Source organism: Pleurodeles waltl, chromosome 3_1 (genome assembly GCF_031143425.1).
Source record: "Pleurodeles waltl isolate 20211129_DDA chromosome 3_1, aPleWal1.hap1.20221129, whole genome shotgun sequence".
In the NCBI taxonomy this organism is placed as follows: Eukaryota; Metazoa; Chordata; class Amphibia; order Caudata; family Salamandridae; genus Pleurodeles; species Pleurodeles waltl.
In genome coordinates this window covers 1,669,232,913-1,669,245,158 of record NC_090440.1, presented here as the reverse complement: position 1 = coordinate 1,669,245,158, position 12,246 = coordinate 1,669,232,913, and positions in this window count along the sequence as shown.

Sequence of the window (12,246 nt, the reverse complement as noted above, 5' to 3'; positions counted from 1 at the left end):
GTGCGTGTGTGGGGGTGTGTGTGAATGCATGCATGCATGTGTAATGCGTGTGTGCATGAGTGTGTGTGTGTACGTACATGTTGTGTCATGTGCTTGCGTGTGTGCCTGGATGTATGTTTGTGAGTGTTGCTGTGAGTGTGTATGAATGTATGCATGCGTGGGTGAATGTGTGTATGCGTGTGTGTATGGGTGTGTATGTATGTACGTGTATGTGTGTATTTGTGGGGGGGTCAGGAGTGGGAGCATGAGGGTAGGGGAGGACTCTGGGGGGAAGGAATTCCCTGGCACTGATAGCGCCTACTGCCATGGTTTCCGTAGTGGTACAGAAACCACGGAAACCATGGCGGTGGGAGGAGTCAAAAAGCCATGGGCGGCCTAGTGACGGCCGCAGGGCTGGAGACTGTAGTCTCCAGCCCGGCAGTCGTAACCGCCGTGGCAGTCGGTGTGTTGACTTGGTGGTTTGGCTTTGGCTTTGGCCAAATCACCGATGTCATAATAGTGGAGGTAAGTACCGCCAGCCTGTTGGCGGTAATACCTCCACTATAGCACCGACCGCCGTGGTTGTAATGACCCCGTAATTCTTAAAAAATTCATATTTCCGGTTCCCCTTATCCAATTTTATTTGTTTAAGTGTCAAAGTAAAGATAAAAATAGTTCCTATTTTTATAAACTGGTTTTGCATTTTTATGCTGTTTCATGCGTTTTATTTTATTACTGTTTTGTGATACTTGAATGCTTTACACACTTTGGTGGTCATTACGAATACAGTGGTAATTACCGCCATGCCGGTGGTCATTACGGCAAACGGCATGGCGGTTCAGACGCTATATAACGAACACACGGCCAGGCCAGATTCGACTGATGACAGTACGCACTTTTGACCCAGCGGTGTAGGCCAGACCGGCAGTGGGATAATGATCACATTTCCACCAATCCCTGGCAGAAGACATATGGGTGACAGGAATTCTCATTCCTGTCACCTGTATGTGACACGCCAGCCCCCCCTTGCTACAACCCCCACCCAACCCAAAAGACCCTAGAACCACCTACACCTCCCTAAACCCAAAAAACGATTTGCCCCATCCCTCCACCCTCCAATCTCCCTGTAGGCCTCCCCAGATCCCTCCTCACATCCCCACCCCCCACCTCCATACAGGTCCCCCACAAACCCCAATCTCCCACATCCACATGCACCCATATCTCTACATGCACACACAAATTCATACACGCAGACATACATCCCCCTTCACAAACACACACGCACACCCCCATGCACTCACACACTCAACAAACGCAACCACCTCCCCCCCTTCCCTCCTGGGCAGCACTTACCTGTTATGTGGTGCTGCTCCAGGAGAGAAAGGGCTCCTTGGATGCTGCTCCACTAACATCGGCGCACCTCCATACACTGCCACGCCTATGACTGCTTCATTATAGGCGTGGCAGTGTCTGGACAGACGCGGCAGGGAGCGTGGAGCAGCATCCGCCCCGCCACCGACCGCCAGCATGGCGCATGGGGGGGCCTCACCGCCATCAATGGCAGTGAGGCTCCATGCGTCAGAATATGGCGGGATGCATGCCACTGGCGGTCTTCCGTCGACTGTTAGCATGGTCGGTGGCGGGCTATCGCGCCTTGTTCGTACTGAGGGCCTTTGTCTCCTACTTTCAGCCTTGTTGCTCATTGCCAAGCTACCAAGGTTTGAGCTGGGGTTAATTTATTGAGACCTAACTGAACCTAGTGGGGGTTAGTGGCCTATTGTTAAGTGTAGGTACTTACCTGCTCTTACCAATAATACACTTTCGAACAGTACCCATTTTAAAAAGTTCAGAATGGTTAAATGCTGAGTGGCCTCACCAAGATTCAAACTGTGATCATGAGGTCAATTAATCGTCACTCCGCTAAGTCAACATACCTGGAGATAAACTTTTAAGCTGAGACACATCATTCTGGTTGTTACAACCCATCAGAAGTGTGCAGAGTAGTACCTGAAGATCTTGCCTTAGTCATAAAAGCTGACATTCTAGTCCACCAAATAATCTCACTGTCCCTATATGGATGAACAAATTCTATTTGATAATGTGTCAATTCTTGTAAGTTTAATGCTTAATTGTAATGTAACAAAATCCAAACCAGCAGTCCTCACTTCTCTCAGGTCTCATTTAAACTCTTCTCTGAGTTTAATCTATTGGCTGCTAATAATTCCCATCATTGTGTCATATGCAGATAGCTGCATATATTTTACTTACTAATGTGATTCCAGTTTCAAGTACTGGTAGGATGAACAATATCCTATGGCAGTAAGAGGAAAGGATGTCCTTCTATGGTTTCAAACCTGTGTCTCCCACCTAAATTTCATATTTTCTAATCCACTTCATTTTTTTCAGTTTCTAATTACTACTCTCTAAGAAAATTCCATTTCCAGGCTAGTGAGACTTAGACAGTTTATTAAATTGGGCACCAAATTGACTTCATGATTTTCTCAATCCTACTAACTGGATTTCAAATTACTTGTTTTTAACCTTTTCTTTAACCTCTTAGCTGCTGGGCCTTCCCCGCCCCTCCCCCGCCCCTCCCCCCAATGCTGAACCCTTTTTTGGCTATTTGGGGTAGCTCGCGCTTAGGCCTTCATAATATTTTGTCCACATAAGCTATCCACGCCAAATTTTCTTCCTTTTTTTCCAACATCCTAGGGATTCTATAGGTACCCGGGGCCGTATTTATACTCCGTTTGCGCCGAATTTGCGTCGTTTTTTTCGACGCAAATTCGACGCTAAACTAACGCCAACTAACGCCATATTTATACTATGGCGTTAGAGGCGAATAGCGCCAAAGTTCCCGGAATGTGCGTCATTTTTTAGCGTGAACCCCTTCCTTGCGTTAATGATATGCAAGGGAGGCGTTCCCGTCTAAAAAATGACTCCCAGGCCTTTACGTGGTATTTATACTCCCGGGCAAAAGAGACGCCCGGGAGTGGGCGTGGCTAAAAACGGCGCATTTGCGCCGCTTTTTAACGCCTGGGTCAGGCATGGCGTTAAGGGACAAGTGGGCTCAAAATGAGCCCAGAGTGCCCTCCCCTGCCCCCAGGGACCCCCCCTGCCACCCTTGCCCACCCCAGGAGGACACCCAAGGCTGGAGGGACCCACCCCAGGGACATTCAGGTAAGTATTTTTTTATTTTTTTTTAATAATTTTTTTTGGCATAGGGGGGCCTGATTTGTGCCCCCCTACATGCCACTATGCCCAATGACCATGCCCAGGGGACAGAAGTCCCCTGGGCATGGCCATTGGGCAAGGGGGCATGACTCCTATCTTTACAATGATAGGAGTCATGTTGATGGGGGATGGGCGTCGAAAATAAATGGCGCAAGTCGGGTTACGACGATTTTTTCGACGTAACCTGACTTGCCCCATTTTAAGACGCCCATGCGCCATTTTCCCCCTACGCCGGCGCTGCCTGGTGTACGTGGTTTTTCTCGCGCACACCAGGCAGCGCCGGTCTGCTTGCGCCGGCTAACGCCATTCAATAAATACGGCGCCCGCATGGCGCTTCAGAATGGCGTTAGCCGGCGCAAAACTTTTTGACGCTAAACTGCGTTAGCGCAGTTTAGCGTCAAAAAGTATAAATATGGGCCCCAGAGTTTCTGGGTTCCCTTGGAGGAGACCAAGAAATTAGCCAAAATACACATAAAAGTTTGTTTTTTTCAAAAGAATTGGAAAAAAGGGCTGCCGATGAAAGCTTGTGGTTTTTTCCCTGAAAATAGCATCAACAAAAGGTCTGTGGTGCTAAAATCACCATCTTCCCAGCTTTCAGGGACAGGCAGACTTGAATAAGAAAACCACATTTTTCAACACAATTTTGGCATTTTAACCCCTTCGCTGCCAGGCCTTTTCCCCCTCCTGTGCCGAGCCTTTTTTTGGCTATTTGGAGCAGTTCGCGCTTAGGCCCTCATAACTTTTTGTTCACGTAAGCTACCCACGCCAAATTTGCGTCCTTTTTTTCCAACATCCTAGGGATTCTAGAGGTACCCAGACTTTGTGGGTTCCCCAGAAGGAGGCCAAGAAATTAGCCAAAAAACAGTGAAAATTTCGTTTTTTTAAAACAAATTGGAAAAATGGGCTGCAGAAGAAGGCTTGTGGTTTTTTCCCTGAAAAGGGCATCAACAAAGGGTTTGCGGTGATAAAATCACCAGCTTCCCAGCTTTCAGGAACAGGCAGACTTGAATCAGAAAACCCAATTTTTCAACACAATTTTGGCATTTTACCTGGACATACCCCATTTTTACGATTTTTTGTGCTTTCAGCCTCCTTCCAGTCAGTGACAGAAATGGGCATGAAACCAATGCTGGATCCCAGAAACCGCAACATTTCTGAAAAGTAGACAAAATTCTGAATTCAGCAAGGGGTAATTTGTGTAGATCCTACAAGGGTTTCCTACAGAAAATAACAACTGAAAAAGAAAAATATTGAAATTGAGGTGAAAAAAACATCAATTTTTCTCTAAGTTTTACTCTGTAATATTTTCCTGCAATGTCAGATTTTCGAAAGCAATATACCGTTACGTCAGCTGGACTCTTCTGGTTGCGGGGATATATAGGGCTTGTAGGTTCATCAAGAGCTCTAGGTACTCAGAGCCAATAAATGACCTGCACCCTGCAGTGGGTTTTCATTCTATGCCGGGCATACAGCAATTCATTTGCTGAAATATAAAGAGTAAAAAATAGCTATCAAGAAAACCTTTGTATTTCCAAAATGGGCACAAGATAAGGTGTTGAGAAGCAGTGGTTATTTGCACATCTCTGAATTCCAGGGTGCCCATACTAGCATGTGAATTACAGGTCATTTCTCAAATAGATGTCTTTTTTACACACTGTCTTACATTTGGAACGGAAAAATGTAGAGAAAGACAAGGGGCAATAACACTTGTTTTGCTATTCTATGTTCCCCCAAGTCTCCCGATAAAAATGATACCTCACTTGTGTGGGTAGGCCTAGCGCCCGCGACAGGATACGCCCCAAAACACAACGTGGACACATCGCAGAAAACAGGCCTGTTTTTAGCAAAGTGCCTACCTGTAGATTTTGGCCTGTAGCTCAGCCGCCACCTAGGGAAACCTACCAAACCTGTGCATTTCTGAAAACTAGAGACCTAGGGGAATCCAAGATGGGGTGACTTGTGTGGCTGGGACCAGGTTCTGTTACCCAGAATCCTTTGCAAACCTCAAAATTTGGCTAAAAAAACACATGTTCCTCACATTTCTGTGGCAGAAAGTTCTGGAATCTGAGAGGAGCCACACATTTCCTTCCACCCAGCGTTCCCCCACGTCTCCCGATAAAAATGATACCTCACTTGTGTGGGTAGGCCTAGCGCCCGCGACAGGAAACGCCCCAAAGCGCAACGTGGACACATCACAGAAAACAGACCTGTTTTTAGCAAAGTGCCTACCTGTAGATTTTGGCCTGTAGCTCAGCCGCCACCTAGGGAAACCTACCAAACCTGTGCATTTCTGAAAACTAGAGACCTAGGGGAATCCAAGATGGGGTGACTTGTGTGGCTGGGACCAGGTTCTGTTACCCAGAATCCTTTGCAAACCTCAAAATGTGGCTAAAAAAACACATGTTCCTCACATTTCTGTGGCAGAAAGTTCTGGAATCTGAGAGGAGCCACAAATTTCCTTCCACCCAGCGTTCCCCCACGTCTCCCGATAAAAATGATACCTCACTTGTGTGGGTAGGCCTAGCGCCCACGACAGGAAACGCCCCAAAGCGCAACGTGGACACAACCACATTTTTGAAGGAAAACAGAGGTGTTTTTTGCAAAGTCCCTACCTGTAGATTTTGGCCTGTAGCTCAGCCGCCACCTAGGGAAACCTACCAAACCTGTGCATTTCTGAAAACTAGAGACCTGGGGGAATCCAAGATGGGGTGACTTGTGTGTCTGGGACCAGGTTCTGTTACCCAGAATCCTTTGCAAACCTCAAAATGTGGCTAAAAAAACACATGTTCCTCACATTTCTGTGGCAGAAAGTTCTGGAATCTGAGAGGAGCAACAAATTTCCTTCCACCCAGCGTTCCCCCACGTCTCCCGATAAAAATGATACCTCACTTGTGTGGGTAGGCCTAGCGCCCGCGACAGGAAACGCCCCAAAGCGCAACGTGGACACATCACAGAAAATAGACCTGTTTTTAGCAAAGTGCCTACCTGTGGATTTTGGCCTATAGCTCAGCCGCCACCTAGGGAAACCTACCAAACCTGTGCATTTCTGAAAACTAGAGACCTAGGGGAATCCAAGATGGGGTGACTTGTGTGGCTGGGACCAGGTTCTGTTACCCAGAATCCTTTGCAAACCTCAAAATTTGGCTAAAAAAACACATGTTCCTCACATTTCTGTGGCAGAAAGTTCTGGAATCTGAGAGGAGCCACAAATTTCCTTCCACCCAGCGTTCCCCCACGTCTCCCGATAAAAATGATACTTCACTTGTGTGGGTAGGCCTAGCGCCCACGACAGGAAACGCCCCAAAGCGCAACGTGGACACAACCACAATTTTGAAGGAAAACAGAGGTGTTTTTTGCAAAGTGCCTACCTGTAGATTTTGGCCTGTAGCTCAGCCGCCACCTAGGGAAACCTACCAAACCTGTGCATTTCTGAAAACTAGAGACCTGGGGGAATCCAAGATGGGGTGACTTGTGTGTCTGGGACCAGGTTCTGTTACCCAGAATCCTTTGCAAACCTCAAAATGTGGCTAAAAAAACACATGTTCCTCACATTTCTGTGGCAGAAAGTTCTGGAATCTGAGAGGAGCCACAAATTTCCTTCCACCCAGCGTTCCCCCACGTCTCCCGATAAAAATGATACCTCACTTGTGTGGGTAGGCCTAGCGCCCGCGACAGGAAACGCCCCAAAGCGCAACGTGGACACATCACAGAAAATAGACCTGTTTTTAGCAAAGTGCCTACCTGTGGATTTTGGCCTATAGCTCAGCCGCCACCTAGGGAAACCTACCAAACCTGTGCATTTCTGAAAACTAGAGACCTAGGGGAATCCAAGATGGGGTGACTTGTGTGGCTGGGACCAGGTTCTGTTACCCAGAATCCTTTGCAAACCTCAAAATTTGGCTAAAAAAACACATGTTCCTCACATTTCTGTGGCAGAAAGTTCTGGAATCTGAGAGGAGCCACAAATTTCCTTCCACCCAGCGTTCCCCCACGTCTCCCGATAAAAATGATACCTCACTTGTGTGGGTAGGCCTAGCGCCCACGACAGGAAACGCCCCAAAGCGCAACGTGGACACTACCAAATTTTTGAAGGAAAACAGAGGTGTTTTTTGCAAAGTGCCTACCTGTAGATTTTGGCCTGTAGCTCAGCCGCCACCTAGGAAAACCTACCAAACATGTGCATTTCTGAAAACTAGAGACCTAGAGGAATCCAAGATGGGGTGACTTGTGTGGCTGGGACCAGGTTCTGTTACCCAGAATCCTTTGCAAACCTCAAAATGTGGCTAAAAAAACACATGTTCCTCACATTTCTGTGGCAGAAAGTTCTGGAATCTGAGAGGAGCCACAAATTTCCTTCCACCCAGCGTTCCCCCACGTCTCCCGATAAAAATGATACCTCACTTGTGTGGGTAGGCCTAGCGCCCGCGACAGGAAACGCCCCAAACGCAACGTGGACACATCACAGAAAACAGACCTGTTTTTAGCAAAGTGCCTACCTGTGGATTTTGGCCTGTAGCTCAGCCGCCACCTAAGGAAACCTACCAAACCTGTGCATTTCTGAAAACTAGAGACCTAGGGGAATCCAAGATGGGGTGACTTGTGTGGCTGGGACCAGGTTCTGTTACCCAGAATCCTTTGCAAACCTCAAAATTTGCCTAAAAAAACACATGTTCCTCACATTTCTGTGGCAGAAAGTTCTGGAATCTGAGAGGAGCCACAAATTTCCTTCCACCCAGCGTTCCCCCACGTCTCCCGATAAAAATGATACCTCACTTGTGTGGGTAGGCCTAGCGCCCACGACAGGAAAAGCCCCAAAGCACAACGTGGACACAACCAAATTTTTGAATGAAAACAGAGGTGTTTTTTGCAAAGTGCCTACCTGTAGATTTTGGCCTGTAGCTCAGCCGCCACCTAGGGAAACCTACCAAACCTGTGCATTTCTGAAAACTAGAGACCTAGGGGAATCCAGGATGGGGTGACTTGTGTGGCTGGGACCAGGTTCTGTTACCCAGAATCCTTTGCAAACCTCAAAATGTGGCTAAAAAAACACATGTTCCTCACATTTCTGTGGCAGAAAGTTCTGGAATCTGAGAGGAGCCACAAATTTCCTTCCACCCAGCATTCCCCCACGTCTCCCGATAAAAATGATACCTCACTTGTGTGGGTAGGCCTAGCGCCCGCGACAGGAAACGCCCCAAAGCGCAATGTGGACTCATCACAGAAAACAGACCTGTTTTTCGCAAAGTGCCTACCTGTGGCTTTTGGCCTGTAGCTCAGCCGCCACCTAGGGAAACCTACAAAACCTGTGCATTTCTGAAAACTAGAGACCTAGGGGAATCCAATATGGGGTGACTTGTGTGGCTGGACCAGGTTCTGTTACCCAGAATCCTTTGCAAACCTCAAAATTTGGCTAAAAAAACACATGTTCCTCACATTTCTGTGGCAGAAAGTTCTGGAATCTGAGAGGAGCCACAAATTTCCTTCCACCCAGCGTTCCCCCACGTCTCCCGATAAAAATGATACCTCACTTGTGTGGGTAGGCCTAGCGCCCACGACAGGAAACGCCCCAAAGCGCAGCGTGGACACAACCAAATTTTTGAAGGAAAACAGAGGTGTTTTTTGCAAAGTGCCTACCTGTAGATTTTGGCCTGAAGCTCAGCCGCCACCTAGGGAAACCTACCAAACCTGTGCATTTCTGAAAACTAGAGACCTAGGGGAATCCAAGATGGGGTGACTTGTGTGGCTCGGACCAGGTTCTGTTACCCAGAATCCTTTGCAAACCTCAAAATGTGGCCAAAAAATCACTTTTTCCCTCACATTTCGGTGACAGAAAGTTCTGGAATCTGAGAGGAGCCACAAATTTCCTTCCACCCAGCGTTCCCCCACGTCTCCCGATAAAAATGATACCTCACTTGTGTGGGTAGGCCTAGCGCCCATGACAGGAAACACCCCAAAGCGCAACGTGGACACAACCACATTTTTGAAGGAAAACAGAGGTGTTTTTTGCAAAGTGCCTACCTGTAGATTTTGGCCTGTAGCTCAGCCGCCACCTAGGGAAACCTACCAAACCTGTGCATTTCTGAAAACTAGAGACCTGGGGGAATCCAAGATGGGGTGACTTGTGTGTCTGGGACCAGGTTCTGTTACCCAGAATCCTTTGCAAACCTCAAAATGTGGCTAAAAAAACACATGTTCCTCACATTTCTGTGGCAGAAAGTTCTGGAATCTGAGAGGAGCCACAAATTTCCTTCCACCCAGCGTTCCCCCACGTCTCCCGATAAAAATGATACCTCACTTGTGTGGGTAGGCCTAGCGCCCGCGACAGGAAACGCCCCAAAGCGCAACGTGGACACATCACAGAAAATAGACCTGTTTTTAGCAAAGTGCCTACCTGTGGATTTTGGCCTATAGCTCAGCCGCCACCTAGGGAAACCAACCAAACCTGTGCATTTCTGAAAACTAGAGACCTAGGGGAATCCAAGATGGGGTGACTTGTGTGGCTGGGACCAGGTTCTGTTACCCAGAATCCTTTGCAAACCTCAAAATTTGGCTAAAAAAACACATGTTCCTCACATTTCTGTGGCAGAAAGTTCTGGAATCTGAGAAGAGCCACAAATTTCCTTCCACCCAGCGTTCCCCCACGTCTCCCGATAAAAATGATACCTCACTTGTGTGGGTAGGCCTAGCGCCCACGACAGGAAACGCCCCAAAGCGCAACGTGGACACTACCAAATTTTTGAAGGAAAACAGAGGTGTTTTTTGCAAAGTGCCTACCTGTAGATTTTGGCCTGTAGCTCAGCCGCCACCTAGGAAAACCTACCAAACATGTGCATTTCTGAAAACTAGAGACCTAGAGGAATCCAAGATGGGGTGACTTGTGTGGCTGGGACCAGGTTCTGTTACCCAGAATCCTTTGCAAACCTCAAAATGTGGCTAAAAAAACACATGTTCCTCACATTTCTGTGGCAGAAAGTTCTGGAATCTGAGAGGAGCCACAAATTTCCTTCCACCCAGCGTTCCCCCACGTCTCCCGATAAAAATGATACCTCACTTGTGTGGGTAGGCCTAGCGCCCGCGACAGGAAACGCCCCAAACGCAACGTGGACACATCACAGAAAACAGACCTGTTTTTAGCAAAGTGCCTACCTGTGGATTTTGGCCTGTAGCTCAGCCGCCACCTAGGGAAACCTACCAAACCTGTGCATTTCTGAAAACTAGAGACCTAGGGGAATCCAAGATTGGGTGACTTGTGTGGCTGGGACCAGGTTCTGTTACCCAGAATCCTTTGCAAACCTCAAAATTTGCCTAAAAAAACACATGTTCCTCACATTTCTGTGGCAGAAAGTTCTGGAATCTGAGAGGAGCCACAAATTTCCTTCCACCCAGCGTTCCCCCACGTCTCCCGATAAAAATGATACCTCACTTGTGTGGGTAGGCCTAGCGCCCACGACAGGAAAAGCCCCAAAGCGCAACGTGGACACAACCAAATTTTTGAAGGAAAACAGAGGTGTTTTTTGCAAAGTGCCTACCTGTAGATTTTGGCCTGTAGCTCAGCCGCCACCTAGGGAAACCTACCAAACCTGTGCATTTCTGAAAACTAGAGACCTAGGGGAATCCAGGATGGGGTGACTTGTGTGGCTGGGACCAGGTTCTGTTACCCAGAATCCTTTGCAAACCTCAAAATGTGGCTAAAAAAACACATGTTCCTCACATTTCTGTGGCAGAAAGTTCTGGAATCTGAGAGGAGCCACAAATTTCCTTCCACCCAGCATTCCCCCACGTCTCCCGATAAAAATGATACCTCACTTGTGTGGGTAGGCCTAGCGCCCCCGACAGGAAACGCCCCAAAGCGCAATGTGGACTCATCACAGAAAACAGACCTGTTTTTCGCAAAGTGCCTACCTGTGGCTTTTGGCCTGTAGCTCAGCCGCCACCTAGGGAAACCTACAAAACCTGTGCATTTCTGAAAACTAGAGACCTAGGGGAATCCAATATGGGGTGACTTGTGTGGCTGGACCAGGTTCTGTTACCCAGAATCCTTTGCAAACCTCAAAATTTGGCTAAAAAAACACATGTTCCTCACATTTCTGTGGCAGAAAGTTCTGGAATCTGAGAGGAGCCACAAATTTCCTTCCATCCAGCGTTCCCCCACGTCTCCCGATAAAAATTATACCTCACTTGTGTGGGTAGGCCTAGCGCCCACGACAGGAAACGCCCCAAAGCGCAACGTGGACACAACCAAATTTTTGAAGGAAAACAGAGGTGTTTTTTGCAAAGTGCCTACCTGTAGATTTTGGCCTGAAGCTCAGCCGCCACCTAGGGAAACCTACCAAACCTGTGCATTTCTGAAAACTAGAGACCTAGGGGAATCCAAGATGGGGTGACTTGTGTGGCTCGGACCAGGTTCTGTTACCCAGAATCCTTTGCAAACCTCAAAATGTGGCCAAAAAATCACTTTTTCCCTCACATTTCGGTGACAGAAAGTTCTGGAATCTGAGAGGAGCCACAAATTTCCTTCCACCCAGCGTTCCCCCACGTCTCCCGATAAAAATGATACCTCACTTGTGTGGGTAGGCCTAGCGCCCACGACAGGAAACGCCCCAAAGCGCAACGTGGACACAACCACATTTTTGAAGGAAAACAGAGGTGTTTTTTGCAAAGTGCCTACCTGTAGATTTTGGCCTGTAGCTCAGCCGCCACCTAGGGAAACCTACCAAACCTGTGCATTTCTGAAAACTAGAGACCTGGGGGAATCCAAGATGGGGTGACTTGTGTGTCTGGGACCAGGTTCTGTTACCCAGAATCCTTTGCAAACCTCAAAATGTGGCTAAAAAAACACATGTTCCTCACATTTCTGTGGCAGAAAGTTCTGGAATCTGAGAGGAGCCACAAATTTCCTTCCACCCAGCGTTCCCCCACGTCTCCCGATAAAAATGATACCTCACTTGTGTGGGTAGGCCTAGCGCCCGCGACAGGAAACGCCCCAAAGCGCAACGTGGACACAACCAAATTTTTGAAGGAAAACAGAGGTGT